Below are 12,690 nucleotides of genomic sequence, written 5' to 3' on the forward strand. Positions count from 1 at the left end.
CAGGAGTAGGCCATCTAGCCCCTCGAGCCTGCTCCGCCATTCAAAAAGATCATGGCTGATCTGGCCGTGGACTCAGCTCCACTTACCCGCCCGCTCCCCGTAACCCTTAATTCCCTTATTGGTTAAAAATCTATCTATCTGTGATTTGAATACATTCAATGAGCTAGCCTCAACTGCTTCCTTGGGCAGAGAATTCCACAGATTCACAACCCTCTGGGAGAAGAAATTCCTTCTCAACTCGGTTTTAAATTGGCTCCCCCGTATTTTGAGGCTGTGCCCCCTAGTTCTAGTCTCCCCGACCAGTGGAAACAACCTCTCTGCCTCTATCTTGTCTATCCCTTTCATTATTTTGAATGTTTCTATAAGATCACCCCTCATCCTTCTGAACTCCAACGAGTAAAGACCCAGTCTACTCAAACTATCATCATAAGGTAACCCCCTCATCTCCAGAATCAGCCTAGTGAATCATCTCTATAACCCCTCCAAGGCTAGTATATCCTTCCTTAAGTAAGGTGACCAAAACTGCACGCAGTACTCCAGGTGCGGCCTCACCAATACCCTATACAGTTGCAGCAGGACCTCCCTGCTTTTGTACTCCATCCCTCTCGCAATGAAGGCCAACATTCCATTCGCCTTCCTGATTACCTGCTGCACCTGCAAACTAACTTTTTGGGATTCATGCACAAGGACCCCCAGGTCCCTCTGCACCGCAGCATGTTGTAATTTCTCCCCATTCAAATAATATTCCCTTTTACTGTTTTTTTTTCCAAGGTGGATGACCTCACATTTTCCGACATTGTATTCCATCTGCCAAACCTTAGCCCATTCGCTTAACCTATCTAAATCTCTTTGCAGCCTCTACTCAACCCGCTTTCCCACTAATCTTTGTGTCATCTGCAAATTTTGTTACACTACACTCTGTCCCCTCTTCCAGGTCATCTATGTATATTGTAAACAGTTGTGGTCCCAGCACCGATCCCTGTGGCACACCACTAACCACCGATTTCCAACCCGAAAAGGACCCATTTATCCTGACTCCCTGCTTTCTGTTAGCCAGCCAATTCTCGATCCATGCTAATACATTTCCTCTGACTCCGCGTACTTTATCTTCTGCAATAACCTTTTGTGTGGCACCTTATCGAATGCCTTTTGGGAATCTAAATACACCACATCCATCGGTACACCTCTATCCACCATGCTCATTATATCCTCAAAGAATTCCAATAAATTAGTTAAACATGATTTCCACTTCATGAATCCATGTTGCGTCTGCTTGATGTTACGGGATTTCTTCATTGAGGGCATTGGTCATGCCGGGATTTTCAGAAAGCTAATTGAGACCAAGGACTTGACCTTGGAAATGGCGGCGTTGATGGCTCAGACCTTCATGGCGGGGGAGGAGGAAACCAAGATAATATACGCGCACAACTCTGCTCCCAACGTGGCGATGGAGCAGGGAGCTAACATGGTAAACGCGACTCAGAACCCCACAGACAGGCAAGGGCAATTTAACACCACCCAGACAGTAACAGACTCTAGAGTGGGTCATCAACAGAGACATTGACAGGTTGAACGGACATTTACACCATCACAAGGGACAATACGTTCCGGGATGGGACCATTGACACCCACTAATAGAATGCTCAAGAGTAATCAAAGAGACAATCAGAGAGGAATGCCTGGTAACAGCCCTTTTGTTAACAACAATCTCAGCTCATGCTGGAGGTGCGGGGGCAGACATGCTGCAAAAACCTGCAGGTTCCAACAATTCATCTGTAGAAATTGTAACTTCAGTGGACATTTAGCCAGAATGTGCAGGAAGCCCGCAGCGAGGCTCATTTACGAGGAAGATGAACCACAAGAGGGGTCTGCAAGGCAGGGTGATGCTTGGGACACAGCAATGGATGCTGAAGTTCAGCGGGTTCAGGTGGCAAACATCCACAGCTCACATAAAAAAAAGCCACTTATGATGATGAAAGTCCTATTAAACAGCATCCCAGTACGCATGGAGCTGGACACAGGGGCCAGCCAGTCACTTATGAGTGTCCAACAATTCGAGAAACTATGGCCACTCAGAGCTAGCAGACCCAATCTAGAACGCATTGACACGCAATTACGGACGTACACCAAAGAGATCATCCCAGTGCTAGGCAGTGCAATGTTGGTGGTCACACATAATGGACCAGAGAACCGGCTGCCACTCTGGATTGTCCCGGGAAATGGTCCTGCGGTTTTGGGGAGGAGCTGGCTAGCTGAGATGAACTGGAAATGGGGGGATGTGCACGCCATTTCATCTGTGGAGTGAAGTTCATGCTCACAGGTCCTACAGAAATTTGAGTCACTATTTCAACCTGGTGTCGGGACTTTCAACGGTATGAACATTGTGATACGCATCACCCCGGACGCCGACCAGTGCACCATAAAGCCAGAGCTGTGCCGTATTTGATGCGGGAGAAAATTGAGAGTGAGTTGGACAGGTAGGTAAGAGAGGGTATAATTTCGTCCATTAAATTCAGCGACTGGGCAAGCCCCATCGTCCCTGTCCTAAAAGCGGATGGCTCGGTCAGGATCTGTGGCGACTACAAGGCCACTATCAACCGAGTGTCACTACAAGACTAATAACCGCTTCCGAGAGCAGAGGATCTTTTTGCCACGCTGGCAGGCGGCAAGCTGTTCACCAAGTTGGACCTCACTTCAGCCTACATGACCCACGAACTGGCCGAAGAATCCAAGCTACTGACCACCATCACCACACACAAGGGGCTGTTTGTCTACCACAGGTGTCCGTTTGGCATTCGTTCAGCAGCCGCTATCTTTCAAAGGAACATGGAAAGCCTGCTAAAATCCATCTCTGGAACAATCGTATTTCAGGACGACATCCTTATCACGGATCGAGACACCGAGGAACACCTCCACAACCTGGAGGAGTTGCTACGCCGACTGGACCGGGTAGGCCTGCGACTAAAGTGTGTGTTTTTGGCCCCAGAGGTCGAGTTTTTGGGCAGGAGGGTTGCCGCAGAAGGGATCCGGCCTACCGAATCCAAAACGGAGGCGATTCGTCGTGCGCCCAGTCCCGGCAACACATCGGAGTTGCGTTCATTTCTGGGACTCTTGAACTATTTCGGGAACTTTCTGACGAACTGAAGCACATTGTTGGAGCCGCTACACGTGCTCCTGCGTAAGGGTTGCGATTGGTTTTGGGGGAACTGTCAGGAACGGGCGTTCAATCGGGCGCGGAACCTACTTTGTTCTAATAAGCTATTGATCCTGTACAACTCCTGTATGAAATTGGTTTTGACATGTGATGCATCACCCTATGGGGTTGGGTGCGTGTTACAGAAGGGTAATGATGAGGGCCAACTCTAACCTGTGGCTTATGCCTCCAGGTCACTCTCCCAGGCAGAACGGGGATATGGGATGGTTGAAAAGGAAGCACTCGCATGTATCTACGGGGTGAAAAAGATGCACCAGTACCTTTTTGGCAGAAGATTCGAGTTAGAAACGGACCACAAGCCATTATCATCCCTGTTGTCAGACAGCAAAGTTGTCAATGCCAATGTGTCAGCTCGCATACAGCGATGGGCTCTCACGCTGACTGCGTATGACTACACCATACGGCACCGGCCAGGCACCGAAAATTGCGCTGACGCACTCAGCAGGCTTCCACTGGCCACCACTGAGGGGGCAGCGGAGCAAAGCGCAGAGATGGTCATGGCTGTCGATGCTTTTGACAGCGCAGGCTCCCCCATCACAGCCCGCCGGATCAAAATCTGGACCAACAGAGATCCCCTCCTATCCTTGATTAAGAAATGTGTCCTGACTTGGGATTGGGCGACCGCACACGGAGCATGCCCTGAGGAAGTCGGACCGTTTCACAGACGGATGGATGAGCTCTCCATCCAAGCCAACTGCCTACTATGGGGCAGCCGGGTAGTCATGCCCCAGAAGGGAAGGGAAGCATTCATCAGGGAACTACACAGCGAGCACCCAGGCATCGTGCTAATGAAGAACATTACCCGATCACATGTATGGTGGCCGGGAATTGACTCAGACCTGGAACACTGTGTTCGCAGGTGCACGACGTGTGCCCAGCTGGGCAATGCCCCCAGGGAGGCCCCAGTCAGCCCTTGGCCCTGGCCCACCAGGCCATGATCACGTATTCACGTAGACTACGCGGGCCCGTTCATGGGAAAAATGTTCCTCATTGTTGTTGATGCATACTCGAAATGGATCGAGTGCATCATATTGAATTCGTGCACGACATCCACCACTGTGAAAAGTCTGCATGTGGTCTTTGCGACCCATGGCTTGCCGGACATCCTGGTTAGCGACAACGGCCCATATGCCACTAGCTATCAATTTCGGGAGTTCATGTCAGATAATGGCATCAACCATATCAGGACAGCACCGTTCAAGCCGACTTCCAATGGCCATGCGGAACGTGCGTTCCAAGTCATAAAGCAAGGCATGCTCCGCATTCAAGGACCCTCCCTTCAATGCTGCCTATCGTGCCTCCTGCTGGCCTACAGATCCCGACCGCATTTGCTCACGGGAGCCCCGCCCGCGGAACTACTCATGAAACGTACACTAAAAACTGTCCCTCATTCATCCAGTCCTGTCAGACCTTGTTGAGGGCAAGCGCCAGTCCCAAAATGAGTGTCATAACTATAACTCAAAGGGGAGATGTATAGAAATCAATGACCCTGTATTTGTTCTTAATCATGCTTTGGGGCCCAAGTGGCTTGAGGGTACTGTAATTGGCAAAGAGGGGAATAGGGTCATCGTGGTCAGACTTAACAATGGACAGATATGCCGCAAGCATCTGGACCAAGTAAAAAAAAAGGTTCAGCATAGACACTGAGGAACCTGAGGAAGATCATGAGATGCTGCCCATACCACCGCCAGTGAATGAGTAACAAGAACATTCAGCAGCATGCACAGTCCCTGTGGCCAGCCCGGACGAGCCGGAATCACCACAGAGGACAGAGACACATGCGAAGGCTCAACAACCAGAGCCCCAACTGCGGCACTCCACGAAAGAGCGTCGACTGCCGAAAGACTTAATCTTTGGCTCCAAAAGACGTTGGGGGGGGAGGTGATGTCATGTATGTAACCTTCATGTAACTGTAACCTTCATGTAACAATACTGCATACTGTATACACCTAAGAAATGCACACCTTGACCACAAGGGGTGAACTTGTGGGAGACACTCCTAGCCTGGTCTTTCAGGTATAAAAGGGGAAGCTCCACCCACCTTCATCACTTCTTGGTCCTGTGAATAAAGGTTCGGTCACAGAGTGACTTTGTCTGCAGAATGTGCCTCTTGTGAATTTAAAGCAGTGTGTAAGGACACAACATTTTTGATTTTTTTTGTATTTGTCCATGACATTTTAATGATCCATGTACATGGGCCCCTATGTCTATTTGGACCTCCACTGCTTCTAGCTTTTCACCATTTCGGAAGTATTCTGATCTATCCTTTCCAAAGTGGATGACGTCACACTTGCCAAGAATGAAATCCATTTGCCACAGCTTTGCCCATTCACTTAATCTATTAATATCTCCTTGTCATTATATGCTTCCATCTACACTGCTTGCAATGCCGCCTCTCTTTGGGGTCAAGTTTAGGCCTGAGTTGCTCCTTTTTTTTGCAGCAACTGGTTTAGAATGGAGTATCTGAGAAATTGCAATTCTCGCCATTTAGTTTGCTCCAGTTCTAGTCAGTTAGAACAGTTTCATTTTGGAACAGATTTTTTTTTTCAAAAGGGGGCGTGTCCAGCCACTTAAGCCTGTTTTGAAAGTTTAGGCAGTGAAAGCTTACTCCAAACTAACTTAGAATGGAGCAAGTGTAGATTTTTGTACGCTCAGAAAAACCTTGCCTACACTTTATGGGCCCAAGTTTCGGGCCGCGCCTAGAACGGCACAGCCCCGACCTGGACGCCCGTTTTTCGCGCCACAAAGTGCGCCAAAAAAAACTTACAGATTCTCCGGCTCCCTACTGGTCCTCTGGAGCCGGGCGCGGCACAGCATGAGCTGTAGGGGGCGGAGCCAGGTCCCTGTGCTGAAAACAGTGCCGGGACCTCTGCACATGCGCGCTACAGTGGGTGTGCATGTGCAGTAGCTCCAGGCGCCCAAAACTGTGTGGGAGGGGCCCGAAGTACGCAGCCCCTAGCCCTGGCCGAATGGCCTCACTGGGGCTGCGTAGATCAGGCTGCCTCCCATGCCCAGCTCCTGCTTCCTCCCGACCCGACTCGACTCCCGCTTCCCCCGCCCCCGGACCGGACCCGACCCGACCCGCGCTCCCCTCCCCCCCACCCGACCTGACCTCCCTCTCCCTCCCCCCCACCCCGACCCGCACTCCCGACCCCCCCCCCACCCACCCGGACCCGACCCGACCCAACCTGACCTCCCTCCCCCCGCCCACGACACGAACCGACCCGACCCGACCCGCGCTCCCTCCCTCCCCGAACCAACCCGATCTCCCTCCTCACCACCCCCCCCACCGACCCGACCCGACCTCCCTCCGCCCCCCCCGACCCGACCCACGCTCCCGACCCCAGACCCCGGACTCGACCCGACCCAACGCCACCTACCTGTAAATCTGGTGCTGGGGACGGGCCCCGCCCAAAGTCTTGGGCCCAGCCCGTTCAGCCTCCCCCCCCCTTCTCCTTCCCCCCCTTCTCCTTTCCCCCACCCCTCTCCTTCCCCTTCTCCCCCCTCTCCTTCCCCTTCTCCCCCCTCTCCTTCCCCTTCTCCCCCCCCTACTCCCCCTCCATTCTCCCCCCCTTATCCCCCCTTCCCCTTCTCCTCCCCCCTCCCCCTTCTCCCCCTTCCCTCCCCCTTCCTTCCCTCCCTCCCCTCCCCCTTCCCCCCCCTCTCTCCCTCTACCCCCCTCCTCCCCCTCCCCTCGCTGTCAGAAACACAGACATTGACAGACAGAGAGTAAGAGACACACACAGACAGACAGACAGAGAGATAGAGACACTGACAGAGACACACTGGGGGGGCATCCCAGCACGCTGTTGGAGGGCTCCTGGTGCTGCAGTCGGTAAGTAGAAAATGTTTTATTTATTGATTTAAAAAACAAATTATTTCTTATTAATTTTTTTTGATTGATTTATTGGTTGATTTATTGATGTTTTTATCATTTATTATTGATGATGGCTCTTTATTTGTAAAACTGAAGTGTTTAATGTTTGTAAACTTCCCTTTAAACACCCCCCCCCCCCATTCCCTACGCCTGATTTGTAACCTACACCTGATTTTCTAAAGTGTAGACAAGGTTTTTTCGAGCATACAAAAATCTTCACTTACTCCATTCTAAGTTAGTTTGGAGTAAGTTTTCACTGCCTAAACTTTGAAAACAGGCGTTAGTGGCCGGACACGCCCCCTTTTGGAAAAAAAATTCTGTTCCAAAGTGAAACTGATCTAACTGACTAGAACTGTAGCAAACTAAATGCCGATAATTTGAATTTCTAAGATACTCCGTTCTACACCAGTTGCTCCAAAAAATCAGGAGCAACTGAGGCCGAAACTTGGGCCCTACAAATCAGGCGTAGGTTACAAATCAGGTGTAGGGAACAAGGTGGGGGGAGAGGGGGAGGAAGGTGAGTAATTACATTCTACAAGCATTCAACAGTCTTACTTATACAAATAAAGAGCCATCCTGACTAAAAAATTATAAACAAAGCAAAGACAAAATATTGAATATTCCTACCTGTGAGAAGCAGCAGCAGCCTTCGAGCTGCGGTGCTTCAGGCAGGCCTTCCTTCCATGTAGGAGACAGGGGCGGCATCAGTGGCTCAACGGCAGCCGAAGACACAGCAAGCAAGCAGCCTTTGAGCTGCGAGGGAGACTGAGGCCATTTGGCCAGGGACAGGGAGAGGCAGCCAGATAGCCAGGTTGAAATTTAAATTTGCAGAATGGGTGCTGCATTGTCAACACCACGGACTATGCAATGGCTCGCCATCAATTCACTGCATAGGAGAGGGGCAGGAGACCTTACCCACGTCAGCAATATTGAGCCAGGCATTCGTACCTGGACATGAGTGAGGCTGATTGTGTCAAAAGGCTGCGTTTCCGCAGAGAAGTTGTCGCTGAGATCTGTGATATGCTGAGAGCAGATTAGCAGCCCAGAAACAGAACGCCGACTGCCTTCTCTGTTGAAGTGAAGGTAACAGCTGCACTTGCCTTCTATGCCTCGGGATCGTTTCAGGCTACAACTGGAGATGTGTGCCATCACTCAACGTGGAATACATGCCTGCGTTTACAAGTTCACGGCTGCACTTTATGCGCGGAGGAATGACTTCATCAATTTCCCAATGACCGCACAAGCGATCCATGAGAGGGCTGTAGGCTTCTCCAGGATTGCCGGCTTCCCAAAGGTACAGGGCTGCATTGATTGTACCCACATAGCCTTGCGAGCACCCGTGGAGGATTCTGAGCAGTACAGGAATAGGAAAGGTTTCCACTCTATCAATGTGCAGCTCGTGTGTGACGACAAGCAGCGCATCATGTCAGTCGATGCGAGATACCCTGGCAGCACCCACGATGCGTTCATCCTACGCAACAGCGTTATATCTGACCTGTTTCAGCAGCAGCCAGAAGGGCAGAGCTGGCTACTGGGAGACAAAGGGTACGGCCTGACCACCTGGCTCATGACGCCCATACGCGTGACACAGACAGAAGCTGACCGTCAATACAACATGGCGCACATTGCGACGCGCAGCATCATTGAGAGGACCATTGGCATATTGAAACAGCGATTCCGATGCCTGGACCATTCCGGAGGCCAATTGCAATACTCTCCTCAGATTGTCGGTCACGTCACTGTTGTGTGCTGCATGCTCCATAACTTAGCCATCATGAGGCAGCAGGAGCTGGTAGTGGAACCAGAAGACCCACGTGAGAGTCCAGTGCATGATGATAGTATTACGGACGAGCAGGAAAGCATGCAAGTGACTGATGCCGGAGCACGAGATCGGAGGAGGGCGGTCCACCGTGCTCCTTTAACGATTGCTCGAGCCCTGAGCCAGCAGCTCATCCATGAACGCTTCAATTACTGATGCCTGAGGGTTCTGCGACCACTGCGCATGGACGTGTTTATTCTTTGCAGTTGTTCCTACGTTGTGTTGTGTTAATGGAAGCTGAATCAGTTTTAATGAAAAAATATTTTATTGAAAAATTAACATCACTGTAATAAAATATTTGTTGTCTCAAACTTTACTTTTTAATATGACTCTTGAAGATCACTTAAAAACTCTTAGATCACTTATAAACTTGTAAAGTTACAAAAGTTACAAAACAATTTCAATTTGAAAAACCTTACACTCTTAAGATCACCTAAACTTCAAGATCACTTTTTAGATGCAAAATTAAATAAGTTACAAAATGTGAGAGCATTTACACTATAAGATCATTTAAAAACCTACGATCACTTATAAGTTGTAAAGTTACAAAATTTACAAAACATTTTCAATTTGAAAAACGCTACTACAGCTACATCAAGAACAAGAACAAAAGCAGCAAAGAAAGGCTGCAACCATGTCTCATCCATATCTCAGTGAATGTTCACTTCTTCATGGGGGTGTCATTTGATTGGCCGGGCTGTGTGCCCTTATTGCAGCAGCTACCTCCCTGACGGCCTGTGCCGTAATTTGCATGCCCTCCCTGACGGCCTGTGCTGTCGATTGCACTCCCTCGGACATTCCCTCCCTAAGTTCCCGTGTCATTACTGCTATTTCTCTCGTCAGGACCGTCAACTCTTCACCCACTGCACTGACGCTACCGATGGACCGCCCTCCTCCGATCTCGTGCTCCGGCATCAGTCACTTGCATGCTTTCCTGCTCGTCCGTAATACTATCATCATGCACTGGACTCTCACGTGGGTCTTCTGGTTCCACTACCAGCTCATTGGTCTCCATACCCAATGCCACAACCTGAGCCGCATCTGTTGCACGCTGCATCTCAGGAGAGCGTGTCTCCAATCTCCTTCTCCTCTGCCTGGGTCTGCCTCGTGGCACCACTGCACTGGGAGGCGCGGGCACGGACGGTGGGACGTTCGGTGTTCCAAACGGCACCACTACACAGGGAGGCACGGGCTGGGACTGTGGGACGCTCTGTGTTCCAGACGACAGTACTAGAGAGAGAGGCGTGGGCTGGGATGGTGGGACGCACTGTGTTCCAGACGACAGTACTAGAGAGAGAGGCGTGGGCTAGGACGGTGGGGCGCTCGGTGTTCCAGACAACAGCACTCGAGTGCGAGCCGTGGGCTGGGATGGTGGGTGAATGGGTGTAAACTGCTCCATTATATCATCAGCACCACTGGGACCCGCAACGTCGGAATCAAAACCATAGAAGGTGGAACCAGGACTTATGCGAGTGGGAAGCGCAGGTTCGGACACTGGGGCACTGGCTGTAAACTGCTGCATTACACCAGCAGCACCACTGGGACCCACAACATCGGAATCAAAACCATGGAACCAGAATCTATGCAAGGGGTTGAAACTCTGATGCCCCTTAATGGGGGCTCATAAACATTAATTTGGAAGCTCTCCCCTGTAGACATTTCAGTCATCGCCGCCTCATCCAGTCTGGATCGTCTGCATCTGGTTGTACTGGTTCTTGTTCTGTATCTTCAGGATCCTCAGGGGTGGCATCATCATCATTATCATCATGTTCTGCAAAATACATCAGAACAGTCTCACACATAGCAGGCCAGGCAGCAGGTTGATTTGAAGGGCCACGATGCATTTTCAGGACTTACCCTCTTCCTCGCGTGCGGGCCCAGCTTGTGCTGTACTGATTGCTTTTCTTCATGTACGACTCATCATAGCAGCTACTTTCTGTTCCAAGGGTGTCAGTGGATGCAGATTGGGAATGCCTCCTCCTGTTTGAGTTGCTTCCCTTTTGTTGTGGGCCAATTTCTTCTGCAAAGGGTAAAATATAACTTTTTACAGAGTGCGTCTTTCTGCAGGGTGGGACATACAGATAGTCACATTACAATTACGATTACATTAAAAATGGAAACTATTACTTACACTAACTACTTGACCAAGGTCGTGCCATTTCTTTTTACACTGACTTCCAGATCTCCTGGTATGCACCACTGCGCAGTAATCTTCTGCAACTTGGTTCCAGCGTTTCTTCATTTCTTTAGGTGGCACTTTTATGCGACCTCTGTTGCTGGTATCTAGCTCCTGCCATCTCTGCTCAATGACGTTGACTAATATCTCCACTTCCTCATGCAATAAATTCTTTGTTCTTGGTGGACGTTGTTGCCTTGTTGTATTGAATTGACACTCTTATTTTTCAAAACACACAGTCCTTAATTTGCATGCACCAATGCAGCACCTGTTCTGGAAGTTTAGCAATGAAAAGCAGCACTTCCTGATTTCAGCAGGTGATTTATTCAACAGTGCTGCTAAAAGCAATCCTTCAGACACAAAAAATCACCAAAATTCAATCCCAAGCCTTTCCAGGGGTCCACGAGACAAATCAACACTTTTCTTTAAATCCCTTTAAAAATGGCCGAGTGCCAATGTTTCTGGGCTATTGCGCGTGCACGCGCGCTCCAACGCGCACGAGCAAGGCTGCCGGCACGATGTTGCCTCATTTGAATTAGCCCCGCCCAGTCCACTATCAGAATCGGCACAACTCTGTGGCTCCGCCCCCCGCTGCTGTGTGCGCGCCGCGCCGAGCTCCCAGGGACCTGCAAGGAGCCAGAGAATTCAGAGGTATTTTTCTGTCGTACTTTTAGGCGCGAAAAACGGGCATCCAGGTCGGGATTGCACCGTTCTAGGCACGGCCCGAAACTTGACCCTGTAGTGTCATCAGCAAACTTGGATATGTGGCTCTCTATCATTGTCATTAATGACAGTGAATAGTTGAAGTCCGAATACAGATTCTTGTGGGACGCCACTAGTCACATCCTGCCAATTAGAGTACCTGCCCATTACCCGTACTCTCGGTCTCCTGTCATTCTGCCAATCTCCTAACCAGATCAATAATTTGCCCTCAATTCCATGAGCTTCAACTTTCATGAACAATCTCTTTCGAAGGACTTTATTGAATGCTTTCTGGAAGTCCATATAAATAACATCCATAGACATTCCCCTGTACACTTCTTTAGTCAACATTTCAAAAAATTCAATCAGGTTCGTCAGGCATGGCCTACCCTTTACAATCCATGCTGACTCTCTCTGATCAGCTGAAAATCTTCAAGCTGTTCAGCCACTCCATCCTTAATTAAAGACTGTTGTAATTTCCTGATAACAGATGTTAGGCTAACTGGTCTATAATTCCTTGGTTTCCCTCTCTCACATCTCTTAAATAGCAGAGTGACATGCACAATTTTCCAATCTAAAGGACCTTTTCTTCTAAACAGTCTTTTATTAGTTTTCTTCCCTGTTTTCTTCCTGAAGCGCTCCCCTAAATAAAAGCCTGCTGCCTCTTGCTGCGTGATGGTGTAATGTATTTGCTTCATGAGTTCTTTGCTTAAGAATTCATAGCAACCCATTGCTATTAAGAACTAGTTGGTTTATTAACAAAGGTTTAATAATCACACTACACATTACCAGTTCATCCACTAGGCTCACAACTGCATACCTCATCGTGGATGACCTAGACCCAACTGACTGGGGTTTTGTTGAGTCTTGTGAACATCAAGGCTAAGCCACTCACAATGCAA

The sequence above is a fragment of the Pristiophorus japonicus genome, chromosome 16, assembly GCF_044704955.1.
Source record: "Pristiophorus japonicus isolate sPriJap1 chromosome 16, sPriJap1.hap1, whole genome shotgun sequence".
NCBI lineage: Eukaryota > Metazoa > Chordata > Chondrichthyes > Pristiophoridae > Pristiophorus > Pristiophorus japonicus.